The sequence below is a fragment of the Symphodus melops genome (assembly GCF_947650265.1).
Source record: "Symphodus melops genome assembly, chromosome: 4".
Classification (NCBI taxonomy): domain Eukaryota; kingdom Metazoa; phylum Chordata; class Actinopteri; order Labriformes; family Labridae; genus Symphodus; species Symphodus melops.
Genome location: NC_136694.1, coordinates 8,714,249 through 8,731,357, shown reverse-complemented (window position 1 = coordinate 8,731,357; position 17,109 = coordinate 8,714,249). Strand labels below are relative to the sequence as shown.

General features: G+C 40.1%; 1 long non-coding RNA gene across 1 annotated transcript in view; it reads right to left on the bottom strand.

Annotated features, from left to right (window-relative positions):
- LOC306821915 overlaps window positions 1-17,109 on the bottom strand; it is a 92,347-nt gene that overhangs the window by 34,829 nt on the left and 40,409 nt on the right. Inside the window, exon 2 of the long non-coding RNA XR_013778838.1 lies at window positions 3,793-3,942. This is a non-coding gene — a long non-coding RNA (uncharacterized lncRNA). The remainder of the gene's footprint in view (window positions 1-3,792; window positions 3,943-17,109) is intronic.

The window sequence follows — 17,109 nt, the reverse complement described above, 5'->3', positions numbered from 1 at the left end:
CTTCGTCACGTCGGATCTTAATATCAGTCATTTTGCGCTTCATGCACGCACCCTCATGATGGAAAACACACGGAGAAATACATATGATGCAGCTTTCAAGTTAAAGGCGATCGACCTGGCTGTCAAAGAAGCTAACAGAGCTGCTGCACGTTAAGATGACACTGACAGCGACAACAGAGACTGAGGAAGTGAGTAATGAAGTCATTCTGAGGCAGTGAATGGATGGACTTTTTCTTGTGAAATATATTACGGTCATCTTTTTCATCAGCCGTGTTACAGACACCGTCGGCTAGGCTTCGTATTGTAACGGTTCATGTTGTAAAGTCAGTAGTTGATAATGTGTTCATAATTCCGATTATGTGGAGAGTCAGTGAATGCACCAGAGCGAACGTGTTGAGTGGCTGTATGAGAGAACGCTGGGGGAGAGAGTTGGATTGTTACGGCAAGTTATGTGTTGCTCTCTGCTGTAAACGGCGTGGTCACGGCCGACAGTGATCGGGTTATTAAAAGTTATTAGGGTGGTTGCCTGAAAGGCAAACCACACTACTACTATTGTAAATATTCTTATTATTAGTGTGAATGCTCAAGCATTCACACTATTGTTATCCAAATCTTTATTATTATTATTATTCTACTTCCGTACGTTTTTTGCTTCGCTTCTACTCTTCAACCGTTTGTGCTACTTTCACCGTTCAACTTTCATACTGTTCTGCTTGTTCTGGACAGGTGTGCTATATCTTTTCACGTTTTTACTACTTTTACTTTTTAAGTTATTTCACTTTTTCCACAAATTTTCACAATTTTTTTCCCCATTGAAATGAATGGGATTTTTTTCCACTGTTTCACCTTCTTCTCAGCCTTATAACTTTTGCTGTGTTCCACGTAGAGACTTAATTTTTACGTTAAAACGTTCACACGTTTTTCCACTACTTTTACTACATTTACATTGTTTTGCTATCTTTTATACTTTTTAAACTATACCTCCAACTGTTTTGTGATGTTTTTTGCTGTCTTCCCCGTTTTTGAATGGGTGTCTATGTGGTGGAATGTTCAGAGCTAGAGTGCGTGACATCATCGTTAGAGTGTGGCAGAGTTGGGAGATGGGTTCAAAATCTCCCGAACAAATTGCTCTAGCGACCACAATTTTCACACCACATGACTAAATTTACCCTCAAAACGTAGGAAAACTTGTCCTCTCGCTCACATTAGGATTTCAGGACAAACGGAGCAACGGTTTGGACACTGTGAGCTTCAAAGCGGCAGGTGGTCCAAAAAACTCTCCATCTGCGATAATGTTAAGATTCTCCGATTCATTTGGAAACAGATCTCTCTTGACCAAGTTTTTACATCGCTGTGGTTCCCACATTTCTTGGATCCCAGACATAAAAATTACATCAACGCGTTCAGCTACCTCTCCTCTTGCTCATAAAATCATCATTCAGCCACCAACTCTTCATTTTACCCCTGAAAGTCTGCACTGAATAGGGAGATGTTTTCCCCGTTTTCTCAGTCTAAGCTGCCAGCTGAGTGCTGTTACTCTTGGTTGCAGTTACACACAAACACCCACACCCCCACACACGCACACACATGCATTGAACTTCATACTGTAAATGGTCTACTTTTGCTTCAACTTCCTGTTCTTCTGCTTTTACTTCTTTTTCTGCGTACATGTCTTCTTTTACTACATTTTCTTATTCTATCACTATTTCTTGTTCTCCTACAGATACTTTTACTTCTTCTGCGTCTTGTTTTAGTTTTGCTACAGTCTTTTTCTGCTATTTCCTCTTCTTCTGCTTCTTGTATTTCTGCTTTTACTTCATCTTTTTCCATTACTATTTCTTCTGCAGATACTTTTACTTCTTTTGCTTCTTGTTCTAGTTTTGCTAATGTCTTTTTCTGCTATTTCCTCTTCTTCTGCTTCTTGTATTTCTGCTTTTACTACATCTTCTTCTATTAATATTTCTTGTTCTTCTGCAGATACTTTTACTTCTTCTGCTTCTTGTTCTAGTTTTGCTAATGTCGTTTTCTGCTATTTCCTCTTCTTCTGCTTCTTGTATTTCTGCTTTTTCTACATCTTCTATTACTATTTCTTGTTCTTCTGAAGATACTTTTACTTCTTCTGCTTCTTGTTGTACTTTTACTAATGTTTGTCTTCTTCTACTTTTCTTCTGCTATTTCCTCTTCTTCCACTTTTTCTTCATCTTCTGCTAGTTCTTCTTCATTCAGCAGTGTTTCTGCAACATTTCAGCAGGAAGCATTCACACGCATTTTCCGCAGGGAAATGCAAATTTTCTAGTTATTATTATATCCTCAAATTTACGCGCGCTACTCCTCCCACAGCGTTTGCGCCACACACACAAAAAAGGTATCAAAACGAGCGGCTCGGTCATGACATGGGTGCTATTACTTTGTGGAAACTTCGGTCACACGATTTGGACACAAATCGAGTTTAAACGACAAAAATTTGCCCCATTGAAAATGAATGGCAAAAATTCAAATCCTAGAGTGTAACTGCCAAAAACTTCAGTTTTGGAGACATATTTATAAATCGCCATCCTGAAGTCATTGTTGCTCACATATATAAACAAAATACATCAAAATAAAGCTCTGAGTGTCCTCTCACTCATAAAGCAAAAAGTAAAAACATAAAATGTTTCAGTCTCTCAGGGGAGGAATTTGTTTGACAGTCACGCACCACATACACACACATTGGGCTCTCACTCTAGCTGATGTCCAGAATTTCATAGTTTTCACTCATGTTTTAAAATTGCCACTGTGGTCCCAATCTGAATGTTAAATACACATAAAATATATCAAAACGTGCGCCTATTTGTTCTGTCGCTCACAGTCCAAACGGATCTGTGATACCATGTTTAGTTTTCAAGATATTTGAGGTTTAGCGAGCAGTGGTAAACCCATTCAAATACATTGATGGAATGTTCTGGCAGAACAAAGCTGAATGTCAACCAATCAGTGAGCAGCTTATCAGAGTTAGTGTTTAGAGTGGGACAGAGTTCTGTCTTAACTGTTAGATGGCACCATTCTTACTGCTGTCCCACACATGCACGCACACACAGACACTCACGCACACACGGCAACCACCCTCACAATTTCTGCAGGAATTGTCTAGTTATTTGTTATTATTCGTCGTCCTTTAACGTCCGTACGGACGCTACAGTATTTGCGGATGTTACCGGTAGCCTACGTCTGTGTAAATAGCTCTTGTTATAGCGTGGACACCTGCGGCTTATAATCAAGTGCGGCTTATATATGTACAAATACATTTATTCACTTATTTTTAGCCGGTGCGGCTTATATCCAGGTGCGCTCAATAGTACGGAATTTACGGTATTCATTTTTGTAATTTAAGCATAATGTATTTTTTTTTAATTTAATTTAAAACATTGTAAGGTGAGACTTTAAATCATAAAGGACTATTAAATCTCAAGCTATGACCACACATTAGGGGTTAACATGGAAAACCCTAACTCTAATTAACTACAATAGTTGAAATAGAAGGTTTTGAGATTGAGACTGTGATCTGCTTGTTTCTTTTTGAGTTACTTCTTTGTTTGATTTACTTTTCTTCGTTTTTTAAAGCGCTTTGTCAACTTGTGTTTTTAAATATGCTAAATAAGTACAATTACTATTATGATTATTATTATTGGCATATAGTTAAACAAATCAAGCAAAATAAATAGGGCAGTGACTAACAACGAAGAATACACACACATATTGAATGTAGGCACACAGAGACTTATGTATATGCTATATATGCACACGCATACTTACATTTAAAAAGATTGGCATTTTAGCTGTGGACTTCCAGGTGAATCTGAATCTTTGATAGTTGTGTGGCTTTTTTTCAGGTCACAGGGGGTAGTGATACAGGTTGCAGCATGTTGTAGTCTTTCAGCCACATTGAATGATGGACAGATGCATCTACAAAAGACAGAAAAAAACTGTTGTCATTTCCACTTGGTAGACAAAGTTCATAATAATCGATATTAAGTCATGCAGTGCAACAACAACTTTCAATGCTGTTTCAACTGTGCATTTTAGTGATTATTTTCTCCAAATGGCTTCAACAACATTAGAACTTTACCTCTGTATTAAAAACAATTAACATTTTTTAAACCACACATAACTAACTTTACCTGCAAATATATATCTAAAAAATGTTTGACAAAGCCAATAACACACAGTTAGAGCGTAAAACAAAAGTTTGTCCTCTATGAAAACATACACAGCTAACGCTAGCTAACGTATATAATTAGTTCTATTGGCGATTATTCAATCGTATATGACATGATTACCGCAACACTGTAGTTATTAACAATGAAGTAGGAACGAGTGGATCAGACGCAAGCTTTTATTTTGATAATCAGAAGCTCAGGAAGCTCCAGTGGGCATGGCTTCAGGGTACCAGGCGAGAGGGCAGCACACGAGAGGGCATGAGATGAGAGGGCTCCAGGCTGCAGACATGTTGGTTACCTTGACTAATATGTCTGCACTTCCGGAGGTCAAGACAAGCTGATAGCCCTAGAAAGGTACAAGGCCAATCTAACATCAGAGTGGAGTGAGAGTTTTTCCACATCTTCTCTTCCTCACCGGTGATAATCATGCATTTACAGAAAATGGGGGTATTTTGCTCTGTAATTAAACCTTGGAGAGTGCTCTTTTGATTGAAAGAGCTCTGTAAAATATTACCAGGGTTTAACAACATTTAATTGTAATATTTCACAATAAGTTACTGTTTTGTCATTTTACAGGCCTTAATTGTAATGTTTACAATGTAATACTGTAATTTTTAATTTTACTGTGAAATCAATTTAGGAACAGGTAATTACAATAACAAATGCATTACCAGGAAATTACAACACTTTACTGTGTTATTTCACAATAAAATACTGACTGATAACAACAAATTACATAAACCACACTGCATTGTGGGAGCTGGCTCAATGCCTAATCTTTTGGCGGTCACATCCTCACTATAGCCAGAACCAAGGGGGAAGGTGAACCACACCAGAGACTGTTGAGGTAAGTTACTCTCCATCTCTGTATTTTCTTTAATAGTAGCTAGTCTGTTTTCATTCAGTGTTGCTCCAGTATGGTTAAATGTGATTGCAGACAGCCTGAAAACAATCAGTGCGCTCTGTTGCGCCGACGCACACATTTGTCCATGATATATTTTGTAACATTTAAACGTGTGCATGTGTCATATGATAATGTCTTTTTTATTTGATCCGAGGATCTTTTGCACATGCTAACCATTTATCAAATTACTGTACTGCTAAAACTATTCACTTAGGCAAATGTACCTGACTGTGGATATGAATGTCCTCATAGTTCAACACTTCAAGGACACCTTCTTTACCAAAAACTGAACATCACGCCAATTCTGCTAAAACTTCTGCTGACACAGCATACAAATATTCTAGAACAGGTACCTAACTGATCTGTGACTTCAAACATTCGTGGTCCATTCTCTGGTTTTTGGCTGATCTGTATGTCAGCGAGGTGGACCTCTCAGGTGAGAATAACCCTGTATAACCCCTTTTCAATTTGACTCTAAGTGTCTTCTCTTCCTTCTCTGAGAAAACCAACACGCACAAGGTGACTTAAAAACGACAGAACACTACCCACTTTTTTGATGTAAGTAACGAGGTAGCGGATTATTACTACTTTGGTGTTGCTTGTAGCTAGCTAATGCTAACGTCCTTGTTTAACTATATTTTCCAGGTTCTTGTGAACTTTGGAAGGGATAAAAATGGGTTGACCGCAACTGCAATAACTGGTAAAAATGAACAAGTTTAATTTTTGAGTCATTGTGTCGGCAATATGTGTCACTAAAGTTGCAGAGCATGGCTGCACCAGGATCCTCTGTTAACTGGACGCACGCATGCTGTAACAAGACTAAAGTGACAACATACGTGCATGCACAGCCGGTCCCGACGGTGGTAATGGAGGCCAGTTGCATATTATATACAAATAATACGCTACATATATTACATTCAGCCCTTGACTGCACAGTGATTTGGCTGACTGCCTGCTCTGCTTTGAAGCAACCAATAGGCTAGTTCTACTGCCTTAGGGAAAAAACAGTAACCAATAACATATAGGTTCAGTTGAACTCGAAAAATTATAATTTTTCCATTCATCTTGCATCAGTTGTGGAAAATTCATAGTGAAGCAGCAAGCAACATTAGGGGGTTGTGCAGCACTTTAACACACAATGTTCTCTATAATTGACTTCTAAATCAGTGAGACCAGTGGACTATCTCTTATGCACCATGTTGAAATTTTGCTACTATAGATGTATGCTATGTCTTATTTTACAGCTGCGTGACACTGCTGTTGATGTGCAGAGGACAGCCCCTGCTTAAATCTCCAAGGTAGGCCTACTGTTTATCTGATTTTATATTGACATGTGTAGCTGTAAGCTAGAAATTATATTTTTAAATAACTTGCTCATCAATGTTTTGACATGTTTTTTTTTTCTTCTAATATTGTATCATGTCTCCATTTCTCTGATAATGAAAAATAGTGCCATTAGCTGGTGTCCAGTCAGTGGTTTCAGATATTACAGATTGCTTTTTTCTATTATTCCAGGGGAGTACATTGAATTATATTGTTATTGCTGTTCATTTTAGTTGACATGACGGAGCCAAGGGCTTGGATGCTGTGCATCGAAGGACATGGGACCACATGCCGGATTCATCAATGGTATAGCTGCACATCCCAACAGGATGTAAACACGTCATGTAAATAAGAAGGTACAGGTCATCTCCATAATACTTATTATAACAATCTGAGCCTGTTAGTAGCAAAACAAACACCTATATTTGTCTGGACTCTCCTAGTGCTTTTCTAGTTTAAATTTTCAATCAGAGACACTTAAGCTGAAACTCTGGGGTTTAGTCACCCTTTAAATAAAGTACACGTAAACAAAAAGCCACTCAATTGTTACATAAGTAAATGTCATTAGTTACTTTTCAACTTTGTTAATTCTTTCTTTTTTAGTGTTTTTCAGTGTGTCTCTATTACTACATACCTGCTTGCTTGTATCACACTTACAGTATATCTTACCTTTGTTACTGTAGGTTTACCTAAAGGAAAAGGGGCACCACTGCATGTGCCTTGGATAGATTATGCAATATGTAAATCTGTGTAAAACTTAAAGTTGTTTTCTTTGCCTATTGTTTACAGGTGCTTCTTATGGAGCTCAGCGTAAGTTCAGACAGGAAGACTGGTGTTATTCTTTCATTCATTCTTAAACCACACCCCCTACAACTACCTGCATCTCTCTCTGGTAAGCAGCTGATCATGGGCGTGTATCATCCTGGAATTAACCAACCAGACTCTGCCACGAACTTTCTCTACCAATCAATGGCTTGCTGTCAATAGTTTAAAAACTCTCTCTCTTCCAGTCATCCTGTAGCTGCAGGCATACGCCGCAACCCTCCTCCACCCCAGTCACCTCCTTCCAGCTCGGCAGAGTCCAGGCCCCGGCTGAAACCCACTCTTCTTCTCAGCCTCCATCCTTTTCACCACCACCAGTGTCTAGACTCCACAGGGGGGCATCCTATCCCGCGTCGGCCTCACTACCCCTCAGAGCTCATGAAGTCGTCATGACGGAGTCTAGCCCTCAAAACACTTTGCACATTTCATTCTACAATTGTTGCACATTTCATTGTAATAAATAATTGTTCATTCTTAATTAAGTCTCTCCTGATTGAAATGAATTAACCCTGAGACCGGCTTGAAGGGCAACAAGCGGAGAGGTGTCAACCCACGTGTGAACTTTCTCTTGAAAAAACTTGCAGATGGGGTCGCCGGTAGTGCAGTGGTACTGCGCACGTCCCCATGCACAGTTCTTGCGCGGACGGGCGGTATTTAATGTTTGAAATGGCCATTGTCTGTTGTTTTCAGTTTTACTGTTTGTAAGAGTAAAACACTGTAAAATCACAGTTAACAAGTAAAATTTACAATATGTTACAGTATTATTTAAATTGTAATTTCACAGTAAATTACTGACTACTAAATTGCCGTACTTTTACATTAAAGTTTAGTACCGCAAATTACTGTAATTATACACACAGCAAAGTACTGTAATTTCACAGGTAAATGCTGTAATTTACTGTAAATTTACAATGACAAATTTTACAGTGAGTCCTATATTAAAGTTAAAGACTGACCAGTGGAGAGCAATTGCAGGGGGTGCGCGGGAGAAATGAATAAATGAACCAATAGATTATTAGCATAACATGGATACATTTTTGACAGGGCTCCAATGGAAATGCGGATTCATCCAGCGTTATGGATGAAGACAGTAGCAAATCAATGCCAACTATTCCTTCTACGGCAAAGAAAAGAAAATATTATGAAACATATCTGGCCTTAGTCTTCACCTGTCAACGCCACTTGGAGACAAAACATCCAGAGCACAAAGATAACCCAGTTGAGTTTTTCAGACAAAAACTGCCATGTTCAACAGTTTCTCTCCACTAAAGCTGCATCCGTACCGGCAAACGTTCAACTCGTCTCATACAAAGTTGCCTAACGAGTAGCACAAGTGTAAAAAGTTGATAGAACACAAGAAAACACAATACAAATTAATTCTTATCTGTGCTATGGAGATGGTTTCAGCTATGTTTGATGACTCTGCAGCCAGAAAACTAAAGGCAATTCCTCTGTCTGACCATAACATGTCAAAGGACATAGAGGAGCAGCCTAATGATAAGGGGCGTGGCAGCCGCTTTTCTCTGCAGATGGATAAAGCCACAGACAGTAACAAAGGCTATTTATTGATAATTTATGTCAGATACATCTATGGAGATGATATGAGGGAGGAATTGCTTTTCTGCAAACAAATTACTGGCAGAGCCACAGCAGAAGAACTGTTTAAAATCATTAATTCTTACTTGGAAGAGGCCAATTTGCAATGGGAGGACTGTGTGGGGCTCTGCACGGATGGAGCGCAGAATATGGAAACGGGGAGGGCTGCAATAACTCATCAGGTGTAATGGACGCACTGCATGATACACCGCAAAGCTCTGGCATCTAAACAGCTGAGCCCCGAGCTAAACGTTGTTATGGTCAACACAATTGCCACAACTACATACCAGATTTTTTCAGCACTGTGCAAGGAAATAGGCTCTGACCACACAGCTGTTCTGTTTCACAGCGAGTCCCGATGGCTGTCACGTGGGAATGTGCTGTCCAGGGTCTTTAAACTACGAGAGGAAATCTGTATCTTTTTAAATGAAGAAGGCAGTGATCTTGCCTACAATTTTGAGTGTAACAACTTCCTCATGAAACTTGTCTACCTCAGTGACATGTTTCTGAAACTCGATGAAGTGAATTTGCAGTTGCAGGGAAAAAATACACATTCATCAGAAAATCGGGGATGTGGCTGCAGAGAGTGAAAGGTGGAAATGTGTAGTCATTTGAGAACCTGATAGAATATTAGGCCTTTTTCTGCTTATAATCAAAATGTTGCAATAATGTATTCTTGAATAAAGTTTTGATCACCAAATACAAAGGAATGAATAGATATCCATTGTATGAATGATTGTTGCTCACATTTATATTATATCAGTTATTATATGTCTTTTAATCTAATTGTTTGAGATTTTAGTTCAGAGGTTAAAGGAATTCTGTGAAGAGGGCTTGCAGAAGTGAGTGCACATTCCAACATGTGTTTGATGTGGCCCTTTAAACTGAATCACTCACCAAATCAAACCTAGGTTTAGTTTAAGGCCCTGAACAGTTAATCACTCACCCACTTTTATATGGTTGAGTGAGCCTTGATTCTTAATTACCTAAATTGTCTTCTCCTTAAAAAGAATTAGTTACAAGACGAGATGTCAGGTTGTGATAAGAAACAGGTAGGAAGTGTCTTCCCCTACAGATTGGACAAAGGATTCGGGAGTTTGATGCACCAATGAGAGAAGCGGAACCAAACATCAGGAGGCGCATAATTTGGAAAGATATCCCAATTGGAGGATGGAAACCGCACATTCTCAAATGCATAATTTGGTTAGATAATAACCAAATTAACGGAGAATATTTCTGGGTCTAGGTTGGGTTTTTTCAGCCAGGGTCAATAAATAAAATAAAACACTGTATAACACTACAGCAGCTACACACCAACAGCAAAGAGATGTCTTGCAAAGACGTTTATGATTATTTGTTGAGCAACTGGAAACTGCTGGGAAAGACCAGTTCTGCAGAAAATGTGGATGGGCAGACAAGGAGGATGAAGAAGAAAAGCAGGATGAATAAGACAAAAAAAATTATTAAAAGTAGATCATTTTTGTTTGTTAAGTTAGTATTTTTGTGAGCATTTTTTCTAATTTAATATTTATCTTGTTACCTTGAAAAGGGATATATTAAAAGCTGGATTTTCTAACACAAAGAGTTCATATTTTCACATTATTTGAAAAGAGAGCTATTATTTTGTTACAGTTACATATTTCATTTTATTTCATTACAGAAGTTACATTTGCACCATTTAGGCATAATAAATCATGATCATAGACCTGTGAGAAGCCTGTCTGAAGTTGTGTCTCATGGCCGTCCCGAGTGTCCTCTTTTTTGGAAATCAAAATATGGTCACCCTACCAAACTGGTACTTTAACTATATTATATGAATGCCACTATATAGACAATATAATGGACACATGCTTATCAGTGAAAGGCACTTGAAATAAAATTGCTTTTTTGCTTCATTTAAAATTGAACCTTAAAAAAAATGTGACTGGATGAATTAAATACTGGATAAGCATAATTATGTTAAATATTTATTATGCCTCTACTGTGGCAGTGTTACGGAAATGTAACCGGAGACAAATATTTTCAGGAATTGTACTGCTACCCCCCAAGCTACAGTGGTACAGAAGTGTTTCATCACTGAGGGCCTGAAGACGGATGGGCTGTCATTACCATCTCCTATCTAGAATTCAATTCCTGGGCTGGTTTGTAGCTAAAAAAGGCTTGGCGGTGCTTTCCAGGCCTGCATCATTTTCTATAAGTAATTCTCTAATGCCAGGATGCTGCCAACGTCCTTGCAGCCAATGGCAGAGAGGCCAGTAAGTTCAGATTAACTGCAGAGTGTAACTGCACAGAACATCTGCTCATGAATGAAAGTACTGCCCACTAACTCCGCGAGTTGAGGCCCACTGATTAAAATTCAACCAACTCCTGGTTGGAACACTTGTTTCGTACTGTTCTCCTGAGCCTCCAGAATTATATTAAGAGCATTTCAGCACATGTATCTAAGAGAACAGCTGGCACAGAAAGGGATCCGCCTCTCGGCAAGAGCTCAGGGACTTCACACAAGAGCTGTCTTCATCATTTGTCCTTGAAGGACAAAAAAAGTGCAGAGATAATATTAAGAAAAGCAAAGGCTTCATTTAACTGATTACATAACTGAAGTGCTACAGCATACTTGGCATATCAGTAAAGATATTGCAAAGAAAAGGCAAATGAATAATTGTGAAAAATAGCTCCTTCAGTAGACCTATTAAATGTACCTCTCAATTGTTTGGTTTGTGCAAATCATTCAAATTGTAACTAGTACAGACCCAATACTTACAATACAGGTGCAGTTAATAAACCTGTCCTTCGATTGTTCCAGTTATGTGCTTGTTACTGTAAGTTTATCATATTACTGGAAAATATGGACAAAGTGTATGATTAACTTTAAGCTACAGACAGCAATTTCAATCAGTGGTAAATATAAACTAAACTGCGGTATATCATGAAAATAACCTATTCTTTACTCTATAAAGGATGAAAATTTTGTCAGTGTAAAAGAACTGAAGTAAGGATGATGGTCTAGCTCAGTCGATAGTGCAGGACATGAAATAAATTCCTTCAAGCATCAGTATCTGGTTCAATTCCCGGCCTGAGCCCTTGACGCAATTTTACCCATCTATAGCCTCTCTACATTCTCTGTCACACTTCACCTGTTTTATATAGCAAACATAACTCATTGCAACTACCAAGAATAAAATATGCACTATACGCACACGCTGTCATTTCAATTACCGTAAATTCCGGACTATAAGCCGCTACTTTTTTCTCACACTTCGAGCACTGCGGCTTCTACTCCGGTGCGGCTAATGCATGGATTTTTTATGGGGGACAATGAGCTTCTGCCGCAAAAACATTTGACTTCGTCACGTCGGATCTTAATACCAGTCATTTTGCGCTTCATGTACGCACCCTCATGATGGAAAACACACGGAGAAATACATATGATGCAGCTTTCAAGTTAAAGGCGATCGACCTGGCTGTCAAAGAAGCTAACAGAGCTGCTGCACTTTAAGATGACACTGACAGCGACAACAGAGACTGAGGAAGTGAGTAATGAAGTCATTCTGAGGCAGTGAATGGATGGACTTTTTCTTGTGAAATATATTACGGTCATCTTTTTCATCAGCCGTGTTACAGACACCGTCGGCTAGGCTTCGTATTGTAACGGTTCATGTTGTAAAGTCAGTAGTTGATAATGTGTTCATAATTCCGATTATGTGGAGAGTCAGTGAATGCACCAGCGAGAACGTGTTGAGTGGCTGTATGAGAGAACGCTGGGGGAGAGAGTTGGATTGTGACGGCAAGTTATGTGTTGTTCTCTGCTGTAAACGGCGTGGTCACGGCCGACCGGGTTATTATATTTGAACGCTCTCGTCGTCCTTTAACGTCCGTACGGACGCTACAGTATTTGCGGATGTTACCGGTAGCCTACGTCTGTGTAAATAGCTGTTGTTATAGCGTGGACACCTGCGGCTTATAATCAAGTGCGGCTTATATATGTACAAATACATTTATTTACTTATTTTTAGCCGGTGCGGCTTATATCCAGGTGCGCTCAATAGTACGGAATTTACGGTATCTCTTTCTCCATTCTCAAGAAAACTACCTTCTTATAAGAATCCTCCTCTATCTAATCTTGAACTTGACATAGAAATAGGCAATGTTAAATAATCAAACAAATATAGCATCATTAGCAATAACCATTGGCATTAAACCATTAAAAAAACAACTTTGCTAGTTGCTAAGCCATCTCAAGAAACTGATTAAAATGATGAATAGGCACTAGCTATCACTTCAGAGAAGTTTCTGAGTGACTTAAGACACAGCATCAATACTGAGATGACGAGGGCACATTTGTAGTATTCAGGAGATGAACTGGCACCTCTCTAGCTACCAGACTAACTTCCAGACTTCTTCTGCTAGGTAGGTTTGTAAGGCTTATACTTAAACCTATTTCTTATAAAGTTAAGGGGCAGAGTTTTGATATGTTCTTGAGATGAAAAAATTAGGTTTTGCAGATGTGTTTTATGTGAGATTCAAAGGTTAGCTGAGGGTCTATTTTTACACCTAAGTTGGTGACAATTGGTGAGAGATGGATGTCTTGACCAGAGAAGGATATGGTGGTTATGGGAGATGACTTGGTGGGATGTGCCGACTAGGATGGCTTCGGTTTTTGAACTATTTAATTGGAGGAAATTTTGACTCATCCATGCCTTTATCTCCTCCAGGCAGGTGGTGAGTGTGGATGAAGGTGGTGAGGCTGTAGAGGGGGTGGTGCAGGTTTTCAAGTAAAGTTGGGTGTAGTCAGCATAGCAGTGGAATGAGATTCTGTGCTGATTGATGATGTGACTGAGAGGGAGCAGGTAGAGGGTGAAGAGGGTTGGGCCTAGGACTGATTGTTGTCCCACAGGTGACAGGGTGTGTGCTGGACTTGGTGTCTGCAAGTTGGATGTATTCAGTCCTTGCAGATAGGTGGGAATGAAACCAGTTTAGAGCAGTGTCAGAGAGTCCGATGGTGCTGTGGAGTTGGTTCAGGAGGCTGTTGTGGTCGACAGTGTCGAAGGCTGCAGTCAGATCGAGAAGGATGAGCAGTGAAGGAGAGCCACAATCAGCGGCCATCAGCAGGTCATTTTTAACCCTAACAAAGGCTGTTTCGCCGCTGTGGGCACTCTGCCCATAGCGCCGAAGCCAGACTGGAATTTATTGTAGAGGTTATTTAGTTGTAGATGGTCGTGGAGCTGGGCGGCAACTCCTTTTTCCAGAACCTTTGAAAGGAACGGGAGGTTGGAAATTGGCCTGTAGTTGGAGAATATTTCTGGGTCTAGGTTGGGTTTTTTCAGCCAGGGTCTGATGACATCGGTTTTTAATGAAGGTGGTACATGGCCAGACAGTAGGGAGTGGTTAATGACTGTGGTGATTAGGGGGCTTATGGTGTGGATGTTTGATTTTACAAGGGCTGTGGGGAAGGGATCCAGGGGACAGATGGTGGGCTTCATTCTGCGAATGATGCTCTCAACTTCTTGCTGAGATGCTGGCAAGGCAGCAGAGGGGCTGGGAGATCATCGGCTGTGGGATGACAGTGAGGACTGGTAGAGAGAAGGTGATGGAGAGAGAGGAGCGGATGTTGTTCACTCTAGCTCTGCAGAAAGTGATAAAGATGTTGCAATGTTCCTCTGTAGTGTTTGTGTGGGTGCTCGATTGTGGTTTGAGGAGATGGTTTATGGTGGAGAAGAGCTGCTTTGAGCTGCCGGGGCTATGTTGATAATTGTAGAGAAAAACTGTGACCTTGCAGCTCAGAGAGATTTAGAGTAAGACTTTCGATGTTCACGGTAGGCGAGTTGGTGTACGGTGAGTCCTGTGGTTTTGTGGCGTCAAGGGCGCTCAAGGGCACACCCAGCTGTCTTCATTTATCCCAGCTCACTGGTGAACTAAGGGGCTGAGCGTGAGATGGTAACTGTCTTGGTTTTAACAGGGACGTGGATATCCAGGGTTCTGCTTAGGGTTTGGTTGTATAAGTCTACTGGAGGTCAGATGTTATGGAGTCCAGGTTGATGTCTTTTAGATTTCTGAGCTGGATTTGCGTTTTGGCTTGGTTTGGGAGGATAGTAGTGGCAGGTCCGTTGAAATGACCTTGTGGTCAGAGACTCCCAGGTCATAGACTTGGAGGTTGCTAATAGTTGCAGTGTCGGTGATGACCAGGTCCAGTGTGTGCCCCTGCCTGTGTGTGGGGACTTCAGGACTTCAGGTAGACATTAAACTTTAGTTTGAAAAAAGAATACAATTCAAAGCCATAAGAAGGTATTTGTAATCAATCAATCAATCAATCAATCTTTATTTATATAGCATCAATTCATAACAGCCGTTATCTCGAGACACTTTACAAAAGCAGGTAAAGGACCTTACTGTTTGTCTGTTAACATTAACAAAAGAGCAGGTAACAAGACCATGCTCATTGTTATGTTTACAAAAAGCAGGTAAAGGACCTTACTTATGGCTATATTACAAGAGCCCAGCTTAATCCGTCATAGCGTGGCAAGAAAAAACTTCCTTTTAACAGGCAGAAATCTTCAGCAGACCCGGGCTCATGACGGAACAGCCATCTGCTAAACTGTGCTGGGCTTGAAAATGGGATGGGGGAGATGGGACAAGATGCAGAAAGAAGAATAGGATGGGATAGGTTGGGGGGGGGGGTGTTTGGGCAGGCCATCCTCACCAACAGTCCCAAGGAACCTAAGAGAGCTTAAGGAACCTAAGAGAGCTCAAAAGGAGAGGTTAGAATATAAAGGTAGTGACAAGCAGTAATAAGATATGAAAGCTGGGAGAGAAAGTGGGAGAGAGAGTTAAGTGTTCCTGGTGCCAGTTCCCCTGGTAGTCTAGGCCTATAGCAGCATAACTATGAGCTGGTCCTAAGCCAGCCCTAACTACAAGATTTATCAAAAAGAAAAGTTTTAAGTCTATTCTTAAAAGTACCTAATGTGTCTGCCTCCCGGACCCCGACTGGTAGACGATTCCAAAGGAGCGGTGCCTGATAACTAAAGGCTCTACCTCCCATAGTACTTTTAGAGACTATAGGCACCACAAGCAGGCCTGCATTCTGGGCACGTAATGTTCTTGTCGGATAGTACGGTACAATTAACTCTTTAAGATAGGATGGTGCCTGACCGTTTAGAGCTTTGTAGGTGAGCAGAAGGATTTTAAATTCTATTCTAGATTTTATAGGGAGCCAATGGAGAGAAGCCAATACAGGAGTAATGTGGTCCCTTTTCCTAGTTCTAGTCAGAACACGTGTTTTGGACGAGTTGAAGGGTCTTTAGAGATTTACCATAGCACCCTGCTAAAATAGAATTACAATAATCCAACCTGGAGGTAACAAATGCATGAACTAATTTTTCAGCATCGTTTTGTGACAGGATCTGCCTGATCTTAGAGATATTACGAAGGTGAAAATAAGCTGTCCTTGAAATTTGTTTAATGTAGGAATCAAATGACATATCCTGATCAAATAGAACTCCTAGGTTCCTAACAGTGGTACTAGAGGCTACGCTAATACTACTAAGGGCCGTCATATCGGCAGAGAAAGTCTCTCTAAGGTTCTTAGGTCCAATCACTATAACTTCAGTCTTGTCTGAGTTGAGCAGTAAGAAGTTTCTGGTCATCCAGGTCCTAATGTCCTTGAGGCAGGCTTCTAGTTTACGAAGCTGGTTGGTGTCTTCTGGCTTCATTGCTATGTAGAGCTGAGTATCGTCTGCATAGCAATGAAAGTTCATGGAGTGTTTTCTCATAATACTACCTAGAGGAAGCATATATAATGTAAATAAAATCGGACCAAGCACTGATCCTTGAGGCACTCCATGGCTAACTTTGGTGTACATAGAGGACTCATCATGAACATGCACAAACTGAGATCTGTCTGATAAATAGGATCTAAACCAACTTAAAGCAGTCCCTGTAACTCCAAGCAATTGTTCTATTCTCTGTAACAGAATCTGATGGTCAAATGTGTCAAAAGCAGCACTAAGATCTAACAGGACAAGCACAGATAGAAGTCCCCTGTCTGAGGCTAACAGAAGATCATTTGTTACTCTAACTAGTGCAGTCTCAGTGCTATGGTAAACTCTAAATCCCGACTGGAACTCCTCAAACAAGCTGTTGTTGTGGAGAAAATCACACAACTGATTAGCTACCACTTTCTCTAAGATCTTGGAGATAAAAGGAAGGTTAGATATAGGTCTATAGTTAGCTAGAGTTCCTGAATCAAGAGTAGGCTTTTTAAGGAGTGGTTTA